Source organism: Tinamus guttatus, unplaced genomic scaffold, assembly GCF_059628265.1.
Source record: "Tinamus guttatus ecotype Peru unplaced genomic scaffold, ASM5962826v1 Tinamus_guttatus_pri_ptg000945l, whole genome shotgun sequence".
NCBI classification, from domain to species: Eukaryota; Metazoa; Chordata; class Aves; order Tinamiformes; family Tinamidae; genus Tinamus; species Tinamus guttatus.
Genome location: NW_028289479.1, coordinates 323,615 through 341,878, shown reverse-complemented (window position 1 = coordinate 341,878; position 18,264 = coordinate 323,615).

Below are 18,264 nucleotides of genomic sequence, written 5' to 3'. Positions count from 1 at the left end.
GGGAACAGGGTCTTCGGGTAAAGCATCCTGCAGGTTGGGGCCTTCGGCTGAAGGGTTCAGGGGAGAGGACCCTTCCGAGGACGGGTGCAGGGAAGAAGGGTCTAGGGACAACGGGTTCGAGAGCTGGGGGTCTATGAATGAAGGGGTCAGGGAACCAGGGACCACGGGTCATAGGTTCAGGGAAACGGGGCCCACAGGGGAAGTATTTGGGAGGTGGAGGCCCACGGGGTAAGGGTGCTGATGGGGGGGGACCCTTGGTGATGGGTGCTGTAGTTTTGCGCCCGTGATAATTGGGTCCTGCAGGTTGGGGAACACCGGCTGTGGGGTCTGGGATCTGGGGTCCACAGGGGATGGTTACTGGGGGCGGGGGCCCATGGGTGAAGGGTCCAGGGCAGGGGGCACTACGGAAGGAGGGCCCAGGGAAGCAGGGCCCATGGGTGAAGGGTTTGACAGTTGGGGGCCCATGGGGAAAGGGGCCGGGAGGCGGGGGTCCAGAAATGAAGGGTGCCGGGTACCAGGGCCCACGGGTGATGGGTTGCATAGGTGGGGGTCGATGGGCTCCTGGGAATGGGGGTCCATGTGTAAAGTGGTCCTGGGGGGGCCGTCCCATGGATGAAGGGTCCCCTGGGCCTAGCCGTGGGCCTGAAGCAGCCTGATGTTTAGAGCAGGCGGCTGAGGGATCCTGGGGACTTGTTCCCACGGGTGAATGGTCACTGGGACATTGGCCTGGGGTGGGGGGTCTTGTGGGTGGGGGTTCTATAACGATACACACATGGTCAGATGTTTTGGGGATGAAGGGGCCTGGGGTTGGGAGCCCGAGGTTGAGGTGCCCAGGTGGGACATGTCCCTGAGTGGGGGGCCCTGGTGTTGAGGGCCTGAAGGTGACGGGTCCAGCTGGTTGGGACCCAGCAGGGAGGGCTCCTGGTGCAGGTGGCCCCACAGCGAGGGCTCCTCGTGCTGGGACCCCCAGGGTAGCAGGTCCCGGTGGCAGCGCCCCAGGGGCACTGGGTGCCGGGGGCTGCAGGGCGAGGGGCGCCACGCGCGGGGGCACCTGTGCGGGGGCTCGTGGGGCCACAGGCCCCGTCTGCAGCTGCAGCTCCGGCACAGGGGGGGCGCTGGGCCCCACGGCCCCCTCCAGCTCCTTGGAGCGCAGCACCCGCGGGGAGCCCTGTGCCGGGCTCGGTGTCACCAGGAGGCACCCAGCAGTGCAGGGGGGCAGGGCCCCCTTCCCCCTGGAGCCCCAGCCACTCCATGGAGTTTCCCTCCTGCCCCAGGAGCCCCTGGCAGCTCTCCAGACCCACTGGAACCCCCAGCTGCACCATAGGGCACTTATGGGATCCCCTCCAGACCCATGTCTGCACCCCAGGGCAACCACTGGAGCCCCAGATGCCTTGGGACCCACCTGCACCCTGGCGCAGCCTGGGAACCCCACAGACCCACTGGGATCCCCCCGTTGCACCTTAGGAAACCCTTGGTCTTGCCCAGACTTCTTGGTACTCCCACCTGCCCCTGGAGCACCCATGGGACCCCCAGGCCCCTTCAGACCCCCTGTGGCACCACAGGACACTCTGGGGATCCCCGGTCCCTTGCAACCTACTGCCTGCACCCTGGGGCACCCAGGGGACTCCACCAGATCCTTCGGGACTCTCTGTTACAGCACAAGGCACCATTGCCCCCCTGCAGCCCTCTTGTCACCCCCAGGCCTGCACCCTGAGACACCCTTGTTGCCCTCCAGACCCACTGGGACCCCCCACCAGGTACCCTGGGACTCCCTTGCTCACCCAGACCCTTTGGGACTCCCCTGCTGCACCCTGGGGCACCCATGGAACGCCCAGAGACCCATCAGGACCCCCTGCCTGAACCTTGCGGCACTCATGGGACCCCAACAAACCCCTTGGGATTCCCCTCTTGCACCACAGGGCACCTTTGGAACCCTCCCCCTGCTACAGATGCCTCGTAACCCCCTGCCTGCATCCTGGGCACCCTTGACCTGCCCCCCTGCCCCACACACACCCATTGGGACCCACTCCTGCACCCTGGGTACCCTTGGAACCTCCCAGACAAACTGACATCCCCCTGCCTGCATCCCGGGCCACCATTACACATTGGGATCCCCATGTTGCACCATGGCAACCCCAGGCCCCTTGGAACCCCCATGTTGGACCCTGGGACACTCATGGGATCCCCAGATCCCTTGGAATCCCTGTATCGTAAACCCGGGTACCCATGGGACACTGCTGACCCCTTGGGACACCCCAGCCTACACCCCGAGGCACCCATGGGCCCCCCCAGACCCTTTGCGGCTCCCCTGTTCCACCCTGGGGCATCCTTGGGGCTCCCAGACCCCTTGGGTCCATCCTGCCCATGCTTGGGGGTACCACTGGGCCGCTCAAGACCTGTTGGGACCCCCTGTGTGCACCCTGGAGGACCCGTGGTCCCTTTGGACCCTTTGGGACCCCTTGTTCCCTTTGGACCCTGCAGTGCTCTGGGACCCTCACCAAAAGCCCCGACGATCCATCCCATTGGTACCCCCTCCCACCAGCTCTGCCCTGCGACAGCGATGGGACCCCCCAGACCGCAAGTGCCAGGGGCCTCTTCGGCAGCTTCCCCACAGACCTCTTTGAGCCCCCCAGATCCCCTGGTGTCCCCCCCAGGGGTAGGAACCCTTCGGTCCTGGCTCTCCCACCAACAGGACCCCCTTGGGTCTCACCTGGGGCTCGGCAGTGGTGGCGTCGGGGTTCTTGGCCACTTTGCGGACAATCCGCAGCCTCTTCAGGAAGGCTCTGAAGAACCTGGGGAGGATGGGGGCAGGTCAACAGACAGAGTGGGGGCCCGGAAGCCTGGGCCCATTCCCAAAATCCCAGCAGGAGACATGGGGACCCCAGGCAGGGTGCGCACGAGCACACGTGTGTGCTGCAAGCAGGTGTCATGGGCATGTGCACGAGCACCAGCGTGCTCACACACGGGTGACGTGACGGTGATCACAGGCACCCACGTGTCTCACATGCGGGTGACGTGACCATACGCATGAGAACACATGTCCTGCACACGCAGGATGCGAGTGTGCTGACGAGCACACACGTGTCACAGGAGGCACTGGGGGGAAGGGGCACCTGGGGCATCTGTCACCCAACGCAGGGGGGTACCTGGCCCCAAGGGGGCGGCTCTGGGGGTGCCACGAGGGACGGCAGCACCCAGGAGGGCCCAGCGGGGCCGGCACCTGCGGGGCGGCTCCTGTCGCCGCTCACCTTGGCACGCAGCCGGCCGAGCTCCGCTTCCCCATGGCGGCCGCGCGCAGCTCCCTGGCACCGGGCGCCGCTGCTCCCGGGGGGCCGCACTGGGCCGGGCCGGGGCGGGCCGGGCGGCTGCAGCTGCGGGGCCGCCGCCTGCCGGCCCGGCCCGCCGGGGCCGCGCGCTCCCCCGCCGCCTGCCGCGCGCTCCCGCACAGCCCAACGGCCGCTGCCCACAACAGCCAGCAACGGCCCCAGCCTCCGGCTGCGAGGCCGCGGTGCCCCGGCCGCCCCCTCGCGCCTCGGGCCGCCTCCAGCCGCCACCTCCCGCGGTCCCGAGCGCCTCTGGTCGCACGGGGATCGCGCAGGGATTGGTCACACGGGACTCGTGCCGCCCGCCGCCGCCGCCGCCGCCGCCGCCCGCCGCCGCCCGCCGCGCGCCTCGCTGCAGCCCCGGGGCCGCCGCCGCCTGCAGCCGCCGCTGCCCAACGGCCGCGTCACGCGCTGGCCCCGCCCATGGCACGCGCTGCCACGCCCCCAGCCTCCCACCGCGCGCTCATTGGCTGCTTCTGCCGCTGCCCCGCCCAACTGCCAGCGGCGCGGGGCACCCGCCCCGCCCCCGGGCCCCGCTGCTGCCACCTGATTGGCTGCAGATTAATGAATATTCGATAACATCGGTAACACTGGAGCCCAGCGCTGTGGTTGGTGCCAGCAGGGGACGATCATCTGTGGGCTGGAAATGTCCCACTGCAGAAGCCTCTGCTCCCGTCACGTAAGAGGACAGGACACCTGCCCAGGAGCAGGAAGTTGGTTCACTTCCTCCTGCTCCATGGACTCTTCACGGGGAGTTAATCCATGCACCAAATGCCCATGGAGAAGCTCCTGGGATGCAGCGGGGTTCAGTTCCCTCCTCTGTGCTCCGCAAGTTCACAGGAGGTTTCCCCTTGACTAAATTTTATGTCTCTCTGCATAGGAGCTTCCTGTCTAAGCTGCCATTGTAATCCATAGGGATGGAGAGAGGGTGGCAGCTGGACACACACAGACACCTTTGGACTTTGGAAGGGACAGAGTGGTGGTGGGGTTGTGTTTCCATGTGTTTCCTAAATAAAGCAGGACAAGGCAATGGGCAGCCTTACGCCAGACTTAGCCTCCAGAAAAACACTAAGTTTTTGACTTTCTTCTGAAGCTGGGATCAACAGTACACCAACACACCCAAGGGATTGCAGCATGAAAGGGCCTCTGCTCTGCCTGTGCGCTCTGTGGGCTCCAGGGGAGGAGGTCAGAGGCCCAGTGTGGTCTTTCAGGGACCAAGGGCTGCATTCGGGGTTCATGTCCCTGGAAGCACTGCCATGGGAGGTGCAGAATGATCTCTGAATTGCATGCCTGGGGCTGTGTTACAGGTGACGGTGCTGATGACAGATGCCCATCCTTGCGGAAGGGAACCTGAGGCTCCAGGAGAGCTCAGGGGAACCCTGGGGATGCCTAGGGGTGGCAGTGAGTGTAGTCTCACCAAACATGGGGCAGCCCATGGTAGAGTCTCCCAAAGACCGCGCAGCAAATGCAGGCATGCCTGGGGAAAGGAGGGCTCGGCAGTCCCTGGAGAAGCAGCGGGGACCCAGGAGGCGCAGGAAAGGAGGACTGGAGAGTGATTCATGCACTCACAGAGAAGCAGCACAGGCCAGAGCTAGTGCACACCTGAAAACATCTCCTACTCTTGCAAGAGCCCTGGGGTCACTCTGAGAACCATAGACACGTGCCAGCCGTGCCAGTCGTGAGCAGCCCTGTTTGGCCAGGTCTGCTTCCCAACCCAGCCACCGAGGCCAGTGTGGAGTCAGGAGTCACCCATGGCCTTAGGGTGCCACAACCCCACTAGTCTTTCCCTGGAGATTTTCTGACAACAACTGACAAGGGGAGAAAACCCTTCTGAGGGGTTTATTTGGAGCCAGCAATAGCTGTTTCCACCTAGGGCTTGTGTGGGCCCATGGCTGCTATGGGGCACAACGCAGCAGCCTCTCTGTAGCCCCCAGGACACAGTGTCTGTTGCTCTGCGCCAGCCCCGCTCTCAGGATCCTGCTGGGCTCTTTCACCTGCGCCGCTCCTCTCGCTGCCCCGCGATGCAGCAGCAGCAGAACGCTCTGCGCAGAGCCCGAAGCGCCGTCCTGAGCCGCGAGCGCCATCGCCGGGGAGCCGTGACATCCGGGAGGGCGGCGATGCCTGCGGTGGGAAGCAGAGCTGTGGGCAATGGGCTGCAGGGTGCAGGGCTGCACCTGCCTGTCCCTGCTGCCAAGGGCTTCCCAAGGGGCTGTGGCCTCAGCACAGCAGCCCCCGAGCGCTTCCTGCTGCCGGCCTCAGTGCCACTTGCTGTCCCAGATAGACCCACCATCCCCAGAAGGGCTCCGCGCTCGGGGACATACCTGGCTCAGCGTCTGCCGTGGGGCTGCAGGAGGACGATGACTTCTCCTCCTCTTGGGGCTCCGAGATCTCCTGCATGGACAGAGCAAGAACACTCACCTGTCAGCCATCAGCTGCTGCTGCTCAGGGTACCGGTGCCCTGCGGTGCATGGGGGAAAGGGTTTGGGGTTGGGGAAGGTTGCTCAGGGCTGCATGTCCCAAGGGAAAGGACCTGCGGCTGGCACGGCAGGTGTGCCGGATGGGCTCAGGATTCAACAATAAAAACACATCTGATGAGACAGACTTGCTGACACTGATGCCTTTAATCAAAGCAACATAGCTACAAGTACAAAGGAATACGAAACAGTTACTGAATAATACTTGCCAGCAGAACTATGAGGCCACACATTTCTCCAAGAGAGCGGAGTGGAGAGGCTGGCAGGCTCTCAGTCATAGTGGGCATCCCTGCAGGAGACAACGTTGACCTCGATGTTGGGAGTCTCCATCCCAACGGAGTCTGCCCTTATGTTTTATTCCTGGGGCATCCTGTCACATAAGGCCAGTACCTGCCAGGAGGCTGCCCAGGGGCAGGCAAATCTCCATCTTCCTGTCATAGAATCCTTCTAAGACTGTGCACGCGCACATTCCAGAAGGGGGTCTCATTCCTCAATGTGGTGGTCCCGCTTTCCTTATCCTTCTCATTCTCACATTCTCAAACATCCTTAGACAGCATTTTGTAGTTAGGCTGGCAGCCTTGGGACCTGTGACAGAGGTGAACGAATCTCCAGGAAGGACAAAATGCCAGCAAATAGTCCCTTGGCCTGAGTTCACAGCCTAAGGTCATCATTGGCCCAAGTCCCGTTCATGCCATCTAGGGGTGTGAAGAGTTTCAAGAGAGGGAGAGCTAGAAGGTATGAAGGATGCAGAGACCTTGGTGTGATCTGCCTCTCTCATTGATGAAGTAAGCTTGGCTTAGATTGTTAGGACTTGGCTGAAGGACAGTGGTGGGATCCAGATGTGTGGGCACTGTTAAGAAACCTGAGTGCCCAAAACCACTTGAAAGGGACAAGTGCCTGAATAGAATGAGATGAATTGTTTCAATGTCGGCATCTGCTCATGTCTCAGCTTCCTAGTGAGTAGAGCTCTGGTAGCAGTGGGCATCTGATAATATTTTGGGGGACCAAAGCAATTCCCTACCTGGTCCCAACACATGCTCTCGGAGGAAGTAGGTATGGTGATCATAGCAATCAGACACTGGCACATGCCTTCAACCACCTCTGACCCTTCCAGTGTCACCAAGGGTTTTTGTGTGTGCAGCTGACACCCACCCTGAATGACCAGTGATTGGGAGCATAGAGCAAGACCTCACATCCAGGCATCCCTGCTGTGCTCACTTCAGCCTGGGCAAGGGGAATCCCACCTGCTGTGCATTTCTGTGGAGCTCACCACAGAATACCATGGCAGCCCAGGGTCTTCTAAACCAGCCTGAGAATCCCAAACTGAATGACATCAACCAATACCTGAACACTGGGAAAGTGAGCTCTATTCTTGTATTCATTTATCTTGCCTAGCTAAGAGTTGGAAAGAGGGGCTTCCTGAGTGAGACATTTTCAGCTCTTCCAAGTAACCATGCTCTGATGAAACAAACTACAGTGCTGACACCAGTCTTTCCTAGGGTTTAGAGAGGGACAATCAGGGATTATTTTAGCTGACTACAGTGAACATTTCCCAGGAGGAGGGAGCACGAGGGACAGAGAAATTGATGAGTTCAGCTGGGCCTCTGCTCCTGAGCAGGGCCAGGCTCCTGGGACAGAGGCAGCTCATGGCAGCCTGTCAGCACTGCCCAGAGACAGCCGAGTGCAGGAGCATCTCCTGTACCAAGAGCAGCAGGGCTGCGGGCACTGCCTGCTGCTGCGGACAGCAGAGGAGAGAAGGCAGCGAGAGGGGAATGGTAGTGTGGAGCGGCAGGACAGAGCAGAGCTCACTGAAGGAAGAAATCTTCACAAGTCCTTGTGTGGTAAGTCTCTGTCTGCAGGGCAATGCTGCTGAGGTTCCTGGAGGGATCTTCTGAACCCATCCCACCCCATGACTGATAGGACTTGTCTCTCCTGGAGTATCCAGGGCATGGCAGGAGAAGGAGGTGATTCAGCTCAGGGATTCCCTGATGTACCTTCACAGGGCAGGGCATGCTGCTCCTGTCTTCCAGGTATTGCTGCAGGGGTGTCAAGTGCTGGGTGTGCACATAGGTCTCTCCAGGTTTCTGAATCACAGCAGCATCCCTGCACCCGAGGGAGCATCCTGGGCAGTGACTCTGCTGCCTGCAAGGGTCAGTGCTGCACAGAGAAGCTCTGACAGGGCTGGCTCCCCGTCAGCCAGGATCATCTTCCTGTTGAGACTGTGCTGCCTCCGTCAAGTCTGCTCACCTTGTTCATGTACAGGACATGTCCCAAGAGTCTTTTCAAGAGGAAGATCAAGAGAAGGGCTACTTCCAAGGGCAGGAACTTTCCTCTTCCTGTCTGCACTTTCAGTTATCTCCCTAACTGCTGCAGGGAGAAAAGAGGAGTGTATTCTGTTTTGCCAAGGAAGTGGGACTCAAACCTTCCCTCTCGGAGATCAATAGATCTGTGAGAAACTTTATATAGCCTCTTCAACCCACCTTAGTCTGCAGACAGCATCAGCATCACCTTTGTGCAATTTATTTTACTTGCTCCGTAAAGTGCCTGCACAGCAATGCCCCTGGACAGTGCTCTGTCCCCAGAGGCTTGTGCAGGGCAGAACTGAGCACAGTGATATCTCTGTGAGCACAGACTGACAAATATTGTTGGGACAGAGTAAGATGCCATCAGGGACTGTTGTGGGCAACAGAGATGGTCGGGGAAGGAGAGGGAAGTGCCCACCATGATGGGAGGACGGATTTGGGGAAGTCATGCTCAGTCCTTCCAATGCAGACACCTTCCTCTGAGCAAGCCCTGCCACGTCTCCTCTGCCACCCAGCAGCCTCTCTGCCCTGACAGCCTTGGGGTCCAGGGTATCAGCCCACTCCACTACAGCCAGATCCCTGGCAAAGGACATGGGCATCCCTCCTGCTATGGGCACATTTCCTGCTGCCCAGTATAGGGGCATCAGATGCATGGCCTGCAGTGTCACCATCTGTGAGGTAGCATGCCCACATAGGTGAGGTAAGGGTGTTCCTGAGCGCCCCTCTGCCTGTCTTCCCTTTCTCCCCTTGGCAGAAGGATCGCAGGATTGCTCCTTGTTTCCCCTCCTGTTCTTCTCTTGGGCTCCCTGGGGTTGCAGAGTTTCCAGATGCAGTTCAGACACCTACCCTGCAAGCTGTGGAAGAGAGGAATATGCATGGGAGTGAGGCGTCTCCAGTCTCCTCTAACCTGTGCAACTCCAGGAAATGCAGCCCAGGGGTTTAGGAACTGAGCTAACTCTCCCTTAAGCACAGTCCATCTTCAATGCAACTTCATTTGACCCTTTTGCCTGTAATGTCTTAACAGACTTGGAGGTGCCCTCAGGAGGGACATTGCTACCTCCTGCCATCTCTGTGATGTCCAGGAGACCTCTGAAGAATCTGTTACAGAGACTGAGAGTATGAAAAAACAGTTTGGAAACTGCATATGGGCAGCTGAAAAGAGCCCTGCATATTCTTGGCTAGAAGCGAAGCTTGGAGACCTCCCTCAAGTGCCCTGAGAAAGGGAGAGAAGTTGGAGATTCGAGGTTTTGAAACTGGACTTGTCTGCTCTTAGGAGGGGCTGGGTTCCTTCTAGGGCAACTGATTAGGGTGATCACCATGCACTTCAAAGCAGTTTGGGCACACGACAGCTGCAATCAAGGCTATTATGCAGAGGAGCTCTCCTCACTCTGCATAACGCAACTATAAATCCATTTTCTCACGATTCCCAGTAGAAACGCTGAAAAATTCTGCCTGTGAGGAACACTCTGCAGAGGTGAGAGGGGCATCCCAAAGAAAATACATGTCAAAATAAATGTCAAAAATCCCCAAATTGTGCTCTCAATACACATTCATTGGATGTGGTGCTGTAGATACTGAAAAGCCGTTTTACAAACCAGGAGATATTTAACTTTAGAAATCTAGGATAACTGCTCAATATCTTTTCTTTTCTGAACAATCCACAAAGCCTGGAAAGAGTGAAATGTCCAACATCTCCCTCAACGAGTTGCTCCTCCTGGCGTTTGCAGACACACGGGAGCTGCAGCTCTTGCACTTCTCGCTCTTCCTGGCCATCTACCTGGCTGCCCTCCTGGCCAACGGCCTCATCATCACAGCCATAGCTTGTGACCACCGCCTCCACACCCCCATGTACTTTTTCCTTCTCAACCTCTCCCTCTTCGATCTTGGCTCCATCTCCACCACTGTTCCCAAAGCCATGGCCAATTCCCTGTGGAACACCAGGACCATTTCCTACTCGGAATGTGCGGCCCAGATGTTTTTCTTTGTCTTCTTGCTTGGAGGAGAGTTTTCTCTCCTCACAGTCATGGCCTACGACCGCTATGTTGCCATCTGCAGACCCCTGCACTACAGGACCCTCCTGGGGATCAGGGCCTGTGTCAAAATGGCAGCAATGGCCTGGGCCAATGGTTTCCTCAATGCTCTCCTGCACACTGGGAACACATTTTCCCTGCCACTGTGCCACGGCAATGTGGTGGAGCAGTTCTTCTGTGAGATCCCCCAGATCCTCAAGCTCTCCTGCTCACACTCCTACCTCAGGAAAGTTGGGCTCATTGGGGTTACTGTCTCTTTGGGCTTTGGGTGTTTCGTTTTCATTGTGGTGTCCTATGTGCAGATCTTCAGAGCTGTGCTGAGGATCCCCTCCAAGCAGGGCCAGCACAAAGCCTTTTCCACGTGTCTCCCGCACCTGGCTGTGGTGTCCTTGGTTGTCAGTACTGTATTGTTTGCCTACCTGAAGCCCCCCTCCATCTCCTCCCCACTTCTAGATATGGTTGTGTCCATTCTGTACTCTGTGGCACCTGCAGCCCTGAATCCCCTGATCTACAGCATGAGGAACAAGGAGCTGAAGGAGGCACTGAAGAAACTCATCCAGTGGGTACAAGGTCAATGATTCACTCACCAGGATATCTGGCATCAAGGCTGTATTTTATCCATTTCTTTCATTTTTACTTCTCTCTTTTACATCCACCTTAAAATAATAAATAATAAAGATACCTAGTTTTTGTCACATCTGCACAGGAATCTCTCATTTAGCACTTAAACATAGATCGTGATAAAGCAGGAAGCCAGGCTTCCCCCTTCACTAGAGGAGAAGAGGGATTCTCTGAGCCGCTTCTTTGAGCTCCCTTGGATGTGCCCAGTGCAGGGAGGAGAGTTTCCCTCTGCAGTGTCTTTTCTAGCACAGACACCAAGGGACCTCTGGGGTACAGAGTCACGGCAGGATGAGGGCAGGTGGGCTGAGACCAGGGGTCCAGTCTTGTTTAGGAGATCTCAGCTCTCGTGCCTATGGTTAGAGTGTGATCTCAAATCTCTCTAATATGACAGAAATGGCAACCAAGTGTCACCACAGGTTTCCATGGTTCCATGCAAAGCTCCAACACACAAAACTAAACATGAGTGACTTGAAGGAAAGTCTAGAGGCAGCCTTCCCATGGCAGTTCATCTCTCCTGAAGACACGTTCCAGGAGGGCAACAGGACTTTCTCTATTTAGTTATCCTCCTCATTTCCATGCTGTCCTTCCACGCTTTGTTCTGCAGATATGGCCCAGGAACTCTCATAACCTGGTAGAGATAGGCTTGTTTTCCCTCATACCCTGGAAGAACAGGCAGGACCAGTCCTTGGGCTCCCTTAAGCCACAGCTGGATTCCAGAATAACATTTCCATAATAGAGGGGATCTGCCCCAGGATGGTCCTGAATCTGGCCTCTCTTTAGAAACTGGAATCAAAAAATATGCCCTAGGGTGTGCAACCCCAAATGGGCCTGCTCTTCTGCTTGTGAACTCCATGAGATCCAGGGGATGACCTCAGCATTCCAGGGTGATCTGTTAGCCTCAATCTAGGGTTCATCTCTCACTGACCACTGCAGATAAGCAATGGTGTCTGCACTGCCTGTGCCAGGCTGCCCCACACGTGTCTGTGCTGATGAGGGAACCCCCAGGGATCTCCAGGCACAGGGTTTGCGTGGGAGTGGGCATTGAGTGCAGCTTTAATGAAACAGGGATGACTCACAGTGCAGGGACCAGAAGGTACAGCACTAAACCCAGGTGCACATGGGGAAAGGAGGGCTCTGCAATCCCCAGAGAGGCAGTGGGGACCCAGGAGGCCCAGGGAAGGGGCAGTGGAGGGCGATTCCTGCACCCGCTGTGAAACACCACAGCCTGGAGCTAGTGGCCACCCAAAGACATCTCCTGCCATTGCAATATTGTGGAGGCACTCTGAGTACTGTCAGACCTCAGCCACCAGTATCAGCGGTCACAAGGGCACACTGATGGCTCATGGTCAATTTGTTGCCAACCACGATTCCCAGCTCCCTTTTTGTGGAGCTGCTCTCCAACAGGTCAACCCCCAGCCTGTCCTGGTGCATGCGATTATTCTTCCCTAGCTGCAAGACCCTGCATTTGCCCTTGTTGAACTTCATGAAGTTCCTCTATCCCCAACTCTCCAGGCTGCCCAGGTCCCTCTTAAAGCCTGCACAGACCTCTGGGCTATCAGCCATTCCTTCCAGTTCTCTATCATCAGCAAACTTGCTGAGGATGCTCTCTGCCCCTTCAGACATGAGGTCCCAGCGCCATCCCGCCCAGCTCTCTACAGCCCCCTCTCTACATGTCCTGATTATATTAGGAGTCAGTCTGGGTGGCTAGGAATTGGACAGTGTGCTGTCACCTATTGTTTAGAATAATAATACAAAGCCTTAAAAAGATGAAATACTTGTATATGATTGTTGTCATCAACTTTCAGCTACACTCCCAAAGCCTCTCCAATCAGCCATGGAGACTTGAAGAAAATTTCAGGGAGAGTCCTGGTTTATCAGGGCTTTTTGCTTTTTAATGAGCTCCATGCACTACTTGGAGCTGAGTCCATGAATTGCCCCTATTGAAAGGAGATTGAAGAAATTACTGAAGAAGTGAAAGTCAGAAGGAAACTCTAAAGTTTTGTGGATCCCACTGAGGCCATGAACTACAACAACTCACCAGGGGCTGATTAAAGCTAAAAAATATAATCATTGGTAATAGTTAGGCAGAGGAAATATTCAGGTGGCTCTGATGCCAAATACACCCTTGATGTGTTTTATCAAGGAAAATGGCAGAGCACAGGCAGAGAAACCCTGGGAAGGAAGATCCTTTCCTCATGTGTTGCCCAAGTCTCTTCCTGGCATCAGTGTTTGGGTGAGGGTGTGCAGTGCTCAGTGCAAGACAAACACACAACACCTCCCAGGGTCCCCAGAAGGATAAAGGGAGCAAAGAAGGCCTGATGATTCCTGGTAGGTCTTGGTGGCAGACACAACAGCCATAGTCAAGAGGATAAAGCCTTCCATTCAGTTGGGATCTAGGCAGCGTCCTTGGCCATCTCCACCGCAGGCCATCCTATACCTGCTCCTGTGTCTCTGCAGACTGTAGACACCCAACCTTCATCTCCACCAAGTTCTCACAACAGCTTCTCCTTCCCTTCATTGAAGGCTTTTCCAACCTCAGTGGCTGTTTCTTGAAACACAAAGCCATAGGTGGTGGCAGACTCCCTTTGGGTGCCCTGTAGCACCACTGCTCTACCCTTCAAGTGATATTTCTTCATCCTATTGCCCGATTTGGGCTTCCCAAGCTGCATTTTGGGCCTGTTTCCTCTTTTCATGCTGCTTCCCACTACCAAGGAAAGCGCCTGGCAGCCCCACAATGTGGGGACAAGTATAACCTTGTCTATCAGGACAGAGTGTAACATGAGGAACTGAAGTGCCAGGGCCCGAATGACAGGCCTGAGTCAGGATTGACTTACAGATGAATACGGCACTGCCTTTGCAGTACACAGAACTTGCCTGTAGAATTGCTCATGCTTACCTGCACATAGGCTCATTAAACTGTAGCTTTTGTAGGCTCTCATGAAGGTTTTTTTGACCTTGAAAGAAACCCTCCCATCGAAGGCCTGGGCTCTGGCCAAGTCCCGGTCCCCGTCGGGGTGATAGGGACAGTATGCTACACCAGATGTTACTGCTCACAAAGGAAATGCAAGTTATCATGATTTGCTGATTTGGCTCTATAGAAGCTGGACCCTTGTGCCGCAACTTTGGAGGCCTCACTTATGGGTGCATGCACTGCGTAAGACCTCCCAATTGCCGGGAAGGTCTCCAAATCCTTGCTGCAAGAGGGGCTCCTCAGCACCTGCGGGTCTGGATGATGGTAACATATTTAGGCAATTGGTGATGTATCTTTTTTCTTAAGCACTATTCTCTTTCTTGTATAGTAATGGTTAGGAGCGCTACCTTGCTTATTTTTTCTATTGCTAAAACTGAGTGCATAGTAAGCTTATTATTTTGTTAAACGTATCGTTCTGTATTGCCTTAACATTAATAGTGAAATAAGAGCCTCTTTCCATTAGTGTCTGGTTCTTTCTGTGGCTCCCTCCACCCCAGTCAATTGGCAAAACACCATGTTCTTTGCAGATGCCCATTGCAGCTCCCAGGATGCAAGGTTGGTCTCTGATTTTCAGCCTTTCTGAAAGCAGCTGCACTTCTGGTCTGGTGCTGCTTCCTGCAGTTGGTCACCCTTAAATCAAGATCAGTTGGAGGGGGCCACAAGTGTTTCCATCCAGCTCTGAAGAGGTAAGGAAGGACTCAAGTTGCACCTGGAGTTCTCTCAGGAAGCAGTTGTCTGCTCCAGCGCAGTGAGCAGGCAAGTGTTGCTGTACTCTGCATTTGGTAAACTGGTGTCCTGTTCTTCATGCGATGTTTCTTACTTGGGTCACACATTCCTCCTCATGCAGTGTAAAGAAAGAAGGAGGAAAACTCTCCAGTTCCCCATGCTTTCTGTCCTTTCTTGTGATTTCTGGGCTCTGCATAGCAGTCAGCAGATGGCCTGGAGATGTGGATCTTGTCACCTAGGGTCACTGCTATCCATGGGAGCTGGGCCATGGAAGAACGAGGGTCCAAGCAAGTCTGGAGGAGGAGCTGACCGGTCAGCAGGAGCCCGTGTTCTCTGAGTTCTGGGCAGGCCAGCAGCAGGCAGGCAGGGGTGAGTGTTGGTTGTGAGGTCTCTCCTACCAGAGGACCTGAGAGGGCAGCAGTGGTTCCTGTCTGGGGAAGGTATTTTGGGCAAACTCCTCTCTCTAAAGGGCACAGGCCAGCAGCAGGGATGTGGTGGGGTTTGCACCTGCAAGGTCACCTCAATCGGGGCAGCTGACAGGTCGGGAGAAGTTACACGAGCCTTCTGCAAGGAGAGGCACCCTGATGGCATGATGGCAGCAGGGGAAAAACTGAACGATGGGAAATGCTTCTTAGAGGTTAAGAACAGAATCTTTTTCTCCATGAGCATGGCCAAACTGTGGCACAGAGACGAAGGGAGATTCTCTCCATCCTTGGAGATAACTCAGACTTGCCTGGAAAAGGCTCCAAGATAGTTCCTGTGCTGGGAATTGCCTTGAGCAGGGCACTGGACGCCCTATTGCAAGCTCAAGGAATCAGCTGTTGTGAGACAGGCTCCACAGGCTCTTTGCTTTCAAAAGTTCTCAGCAAGGTTTCTTGGTCTGTGGTCATATGCCAGGAAAGAGCAAATGTGCCCTTAACACATTCCTTCTTTCTGGAGAGCTTTAGCTGGGACCCTGGTTCCTGCCAGGCTCCAAAACCATGAGTCACACTAGGTAACCAATCTAGGCAGTGTTTTCATATCCCATGAATATTTCCCAGGTTTACTTCATCTGATCCTGAGGAAAGCCATTTCTCACCTTGGACCTTAGTTAGTCCTGGGGATTTTCCTTGACACCTCCAGGTTGTGTTTGTCCCCCGGATATGGTTTCTGGCACCCTGGACTCTCCCGGTACCCTGCCTCTCCTTGGGATCTGTAGAACCCTGGCACCCTGGATCTTCTCTAGTTTGACCCCGGTGCCTCTGGACAGGCCCTCTCACTGCAGTGCTGCTGTGCAGACTCCCGTACGGAGCCCGTAAGGCACTGCCGGCCTCAAGAGCTGTATTTTGACTTGTTCACAAGTTGATCAGATGACCATCTCACAGCTCCCCAACTGCTGAAGCTCATGAGCATCCCTAGAACCAATGTTCCTCTCTTCCCAGTCTTTGTACAGTCCTGCAGCCAAACTTGCAGATGGGAGACCGTATCCCCTTTGAATCCTGCCAGAGACTGGTCTTTCCAAGCCACTGCAAAGGGCAGCATGGCTTTACTCATTTCTTTGGCTTGCTTCTTTGGCCTCTAGTACCCTGTCTATGGCACAGGGAGTCACACTTTACACCTGGGGTCTCGCCCCTTTCTCTCCCCTGTGTCCTCTGTGTCTGCTCAGTTTCCTCTATGCACCAGGGTCATGGGAAATACTGGCTTGGGGGGCTTCCTTGAAGCTGTGGCAATTTGTGGAGCTGAAGGCCTGATGGAGGGAAGTCTGGCCCATGGCTGTTTCCCCATGCTCCCTCTTGCTCCCAGCCTCAGGGTTCCAGAAGGTCTCAAGGAAGAGCAGAGCTTTTGGTGTTGGTTGTTTGGGTTTTGTTTGACATCCCCAAGTCCTGCTCAGGTCGCTCTGAGCAGCCAAGAAGATCCCTCTCCTCTAGGGTCTTGCATCAGAAATTTCTCCCTACTTTTGTACAGAAGTGCAGGCAAGTCCAGGATCGCCAAGAAGAGCATTTGCCCACATCATGGCCCAGGCCTCTCAGGAGTCGTGTGGCTCTCCCATTCCCATATGTCCTGCTAAAGTTGGCAATTTCTGCCATTACCTTTACAGCATGGGAGGTGGACAGTGTGAAGTCTCTGTATTGTGACTCCTTCTGTTACTCTTTGTTCCCTCAGTGAAGTGGAGGGGAAGGGTGTCCATCCAGTGCCTGAGCTCTGGGATATGCTTTTCCTGCATGCCAGGCTTCGTTGGGAGTCGCTCAGGATTGATAGCAGTTGGGGCATGTTGCTGTTACTGAGTCTGGAAACTGAATTATATTATCAATAAAACCCTTTAAAAGCAGAAATACTTGTCTATTATTGATGTCTCCACCTTTTGTCTACACTCCCTAAACCTTTCCAGTTAGCCATGCAAGACTTGAAGAAAATTACAGGAAGAAACATGATTTGTCAGAGCGTTTTGCTTTTTAATGAGCCCTCTGGTATATTTTATACTGAGTCCATGAAACTCTCTTGCTGGGAGGGGAATGAACAAAACATTCAAGAATTCAAATGCAGTCATTGACTCCTCCACGGCGGCCTGTTGCACCACAGCACCAGCCTTCAAGTGACATTTCTTCCTCATAATGTCCAGTCTGAACTTCCCAAGCTGTTTTTCTGTTTTTCTGTTTTTTTGTTTGTTTGTTTGTTTCCAGGCAGTTTCCTCTTTTCATACCTCTTCTCACTACCAAGGAAATCTCTTGGCAGTCCCGCATAACCTTCTCTATCAGGACAGACCAGAGCGTTAGAAACTGAGGATTGGCCTGAGGAGGAGAACCTGGGTGTTAGGAGGGAGATGCCATATGAGCCAGTGGTGCACATTCACGTGAATAAGGCCAGATGCCTGTGGAGCTGCGTTATTAGTAGCATGGCTACCCAGAGGAGGGGAGCTGTTATCCCCCTCCAAGTAGGACTTTGGCTGAAGGCAGTGGTTGGAATCAATTTTGGGGGAGCAAGTGTGAAAACCAAGGGTGTCCTGGGGTGTTTGTCTACTAACCACTCCAAAGGGCCTGATTTTCCTGTTGGTTCCCTCTTGAATATGCTAGAAACTTTGGTGCACAACATGCAATTGTGCAGAATGCTCCAGGCATCTGACATGGCTCTTCAGGTCTCTCTCTATAGCATTGGACGAAGAGTCTGAGAGGATGGCATTACGATTTTGAATCATAGGGGCATAGTTGTGTCCCAGCTTCATAGCGGATGCTGCTCTAGCAGTAGTGGTCATATGGGGTCATTTGTGATGACTACGGAAATTCCCCACTTGGCCCCAACTCGTTTAGAAAGATATGGGTCTCCCAGCTGCTCCATCAGAGCCAGCAGACACTAGCACATGCCTTGCACCACCTCTGTCTCATCCAATGTCGTCACGTGTTTCTGTGTGGCCACCTCATTCTCACCCTCCATCTCCAGGCATTACCTGAAACACCCACACAGATGCCCACTGCCACCAGAGCTCCTCTCACCAGGCAGCTGAGACTCATGCACACACTGCCAACTGTTGCTGTCATTCAGAGCAGGCACTTGATTCAGGGACACAGAAATAGATCTGCAGCGACATGTGGGATGCCTGGGGTGTCCTGCACAACCCCATGTCTCTAGCAAATACAGCATGGGGCCTTTAGTAAAGCCATGTCCCTTTGGAGTGGTTGCTGGCAAGAGGCCTACAGCGACTCAGGTCTCTTACCAGGACCCAATCAACTGGATGCCGCCACTGCCTAAGGCAAAGTCCTCCTTATTTCCTGCCAAACATGCTTCATAAACAGGAGAGCCACATGACATCAAGGTCTCTACTCTAGTTGCCGCACCCTTATA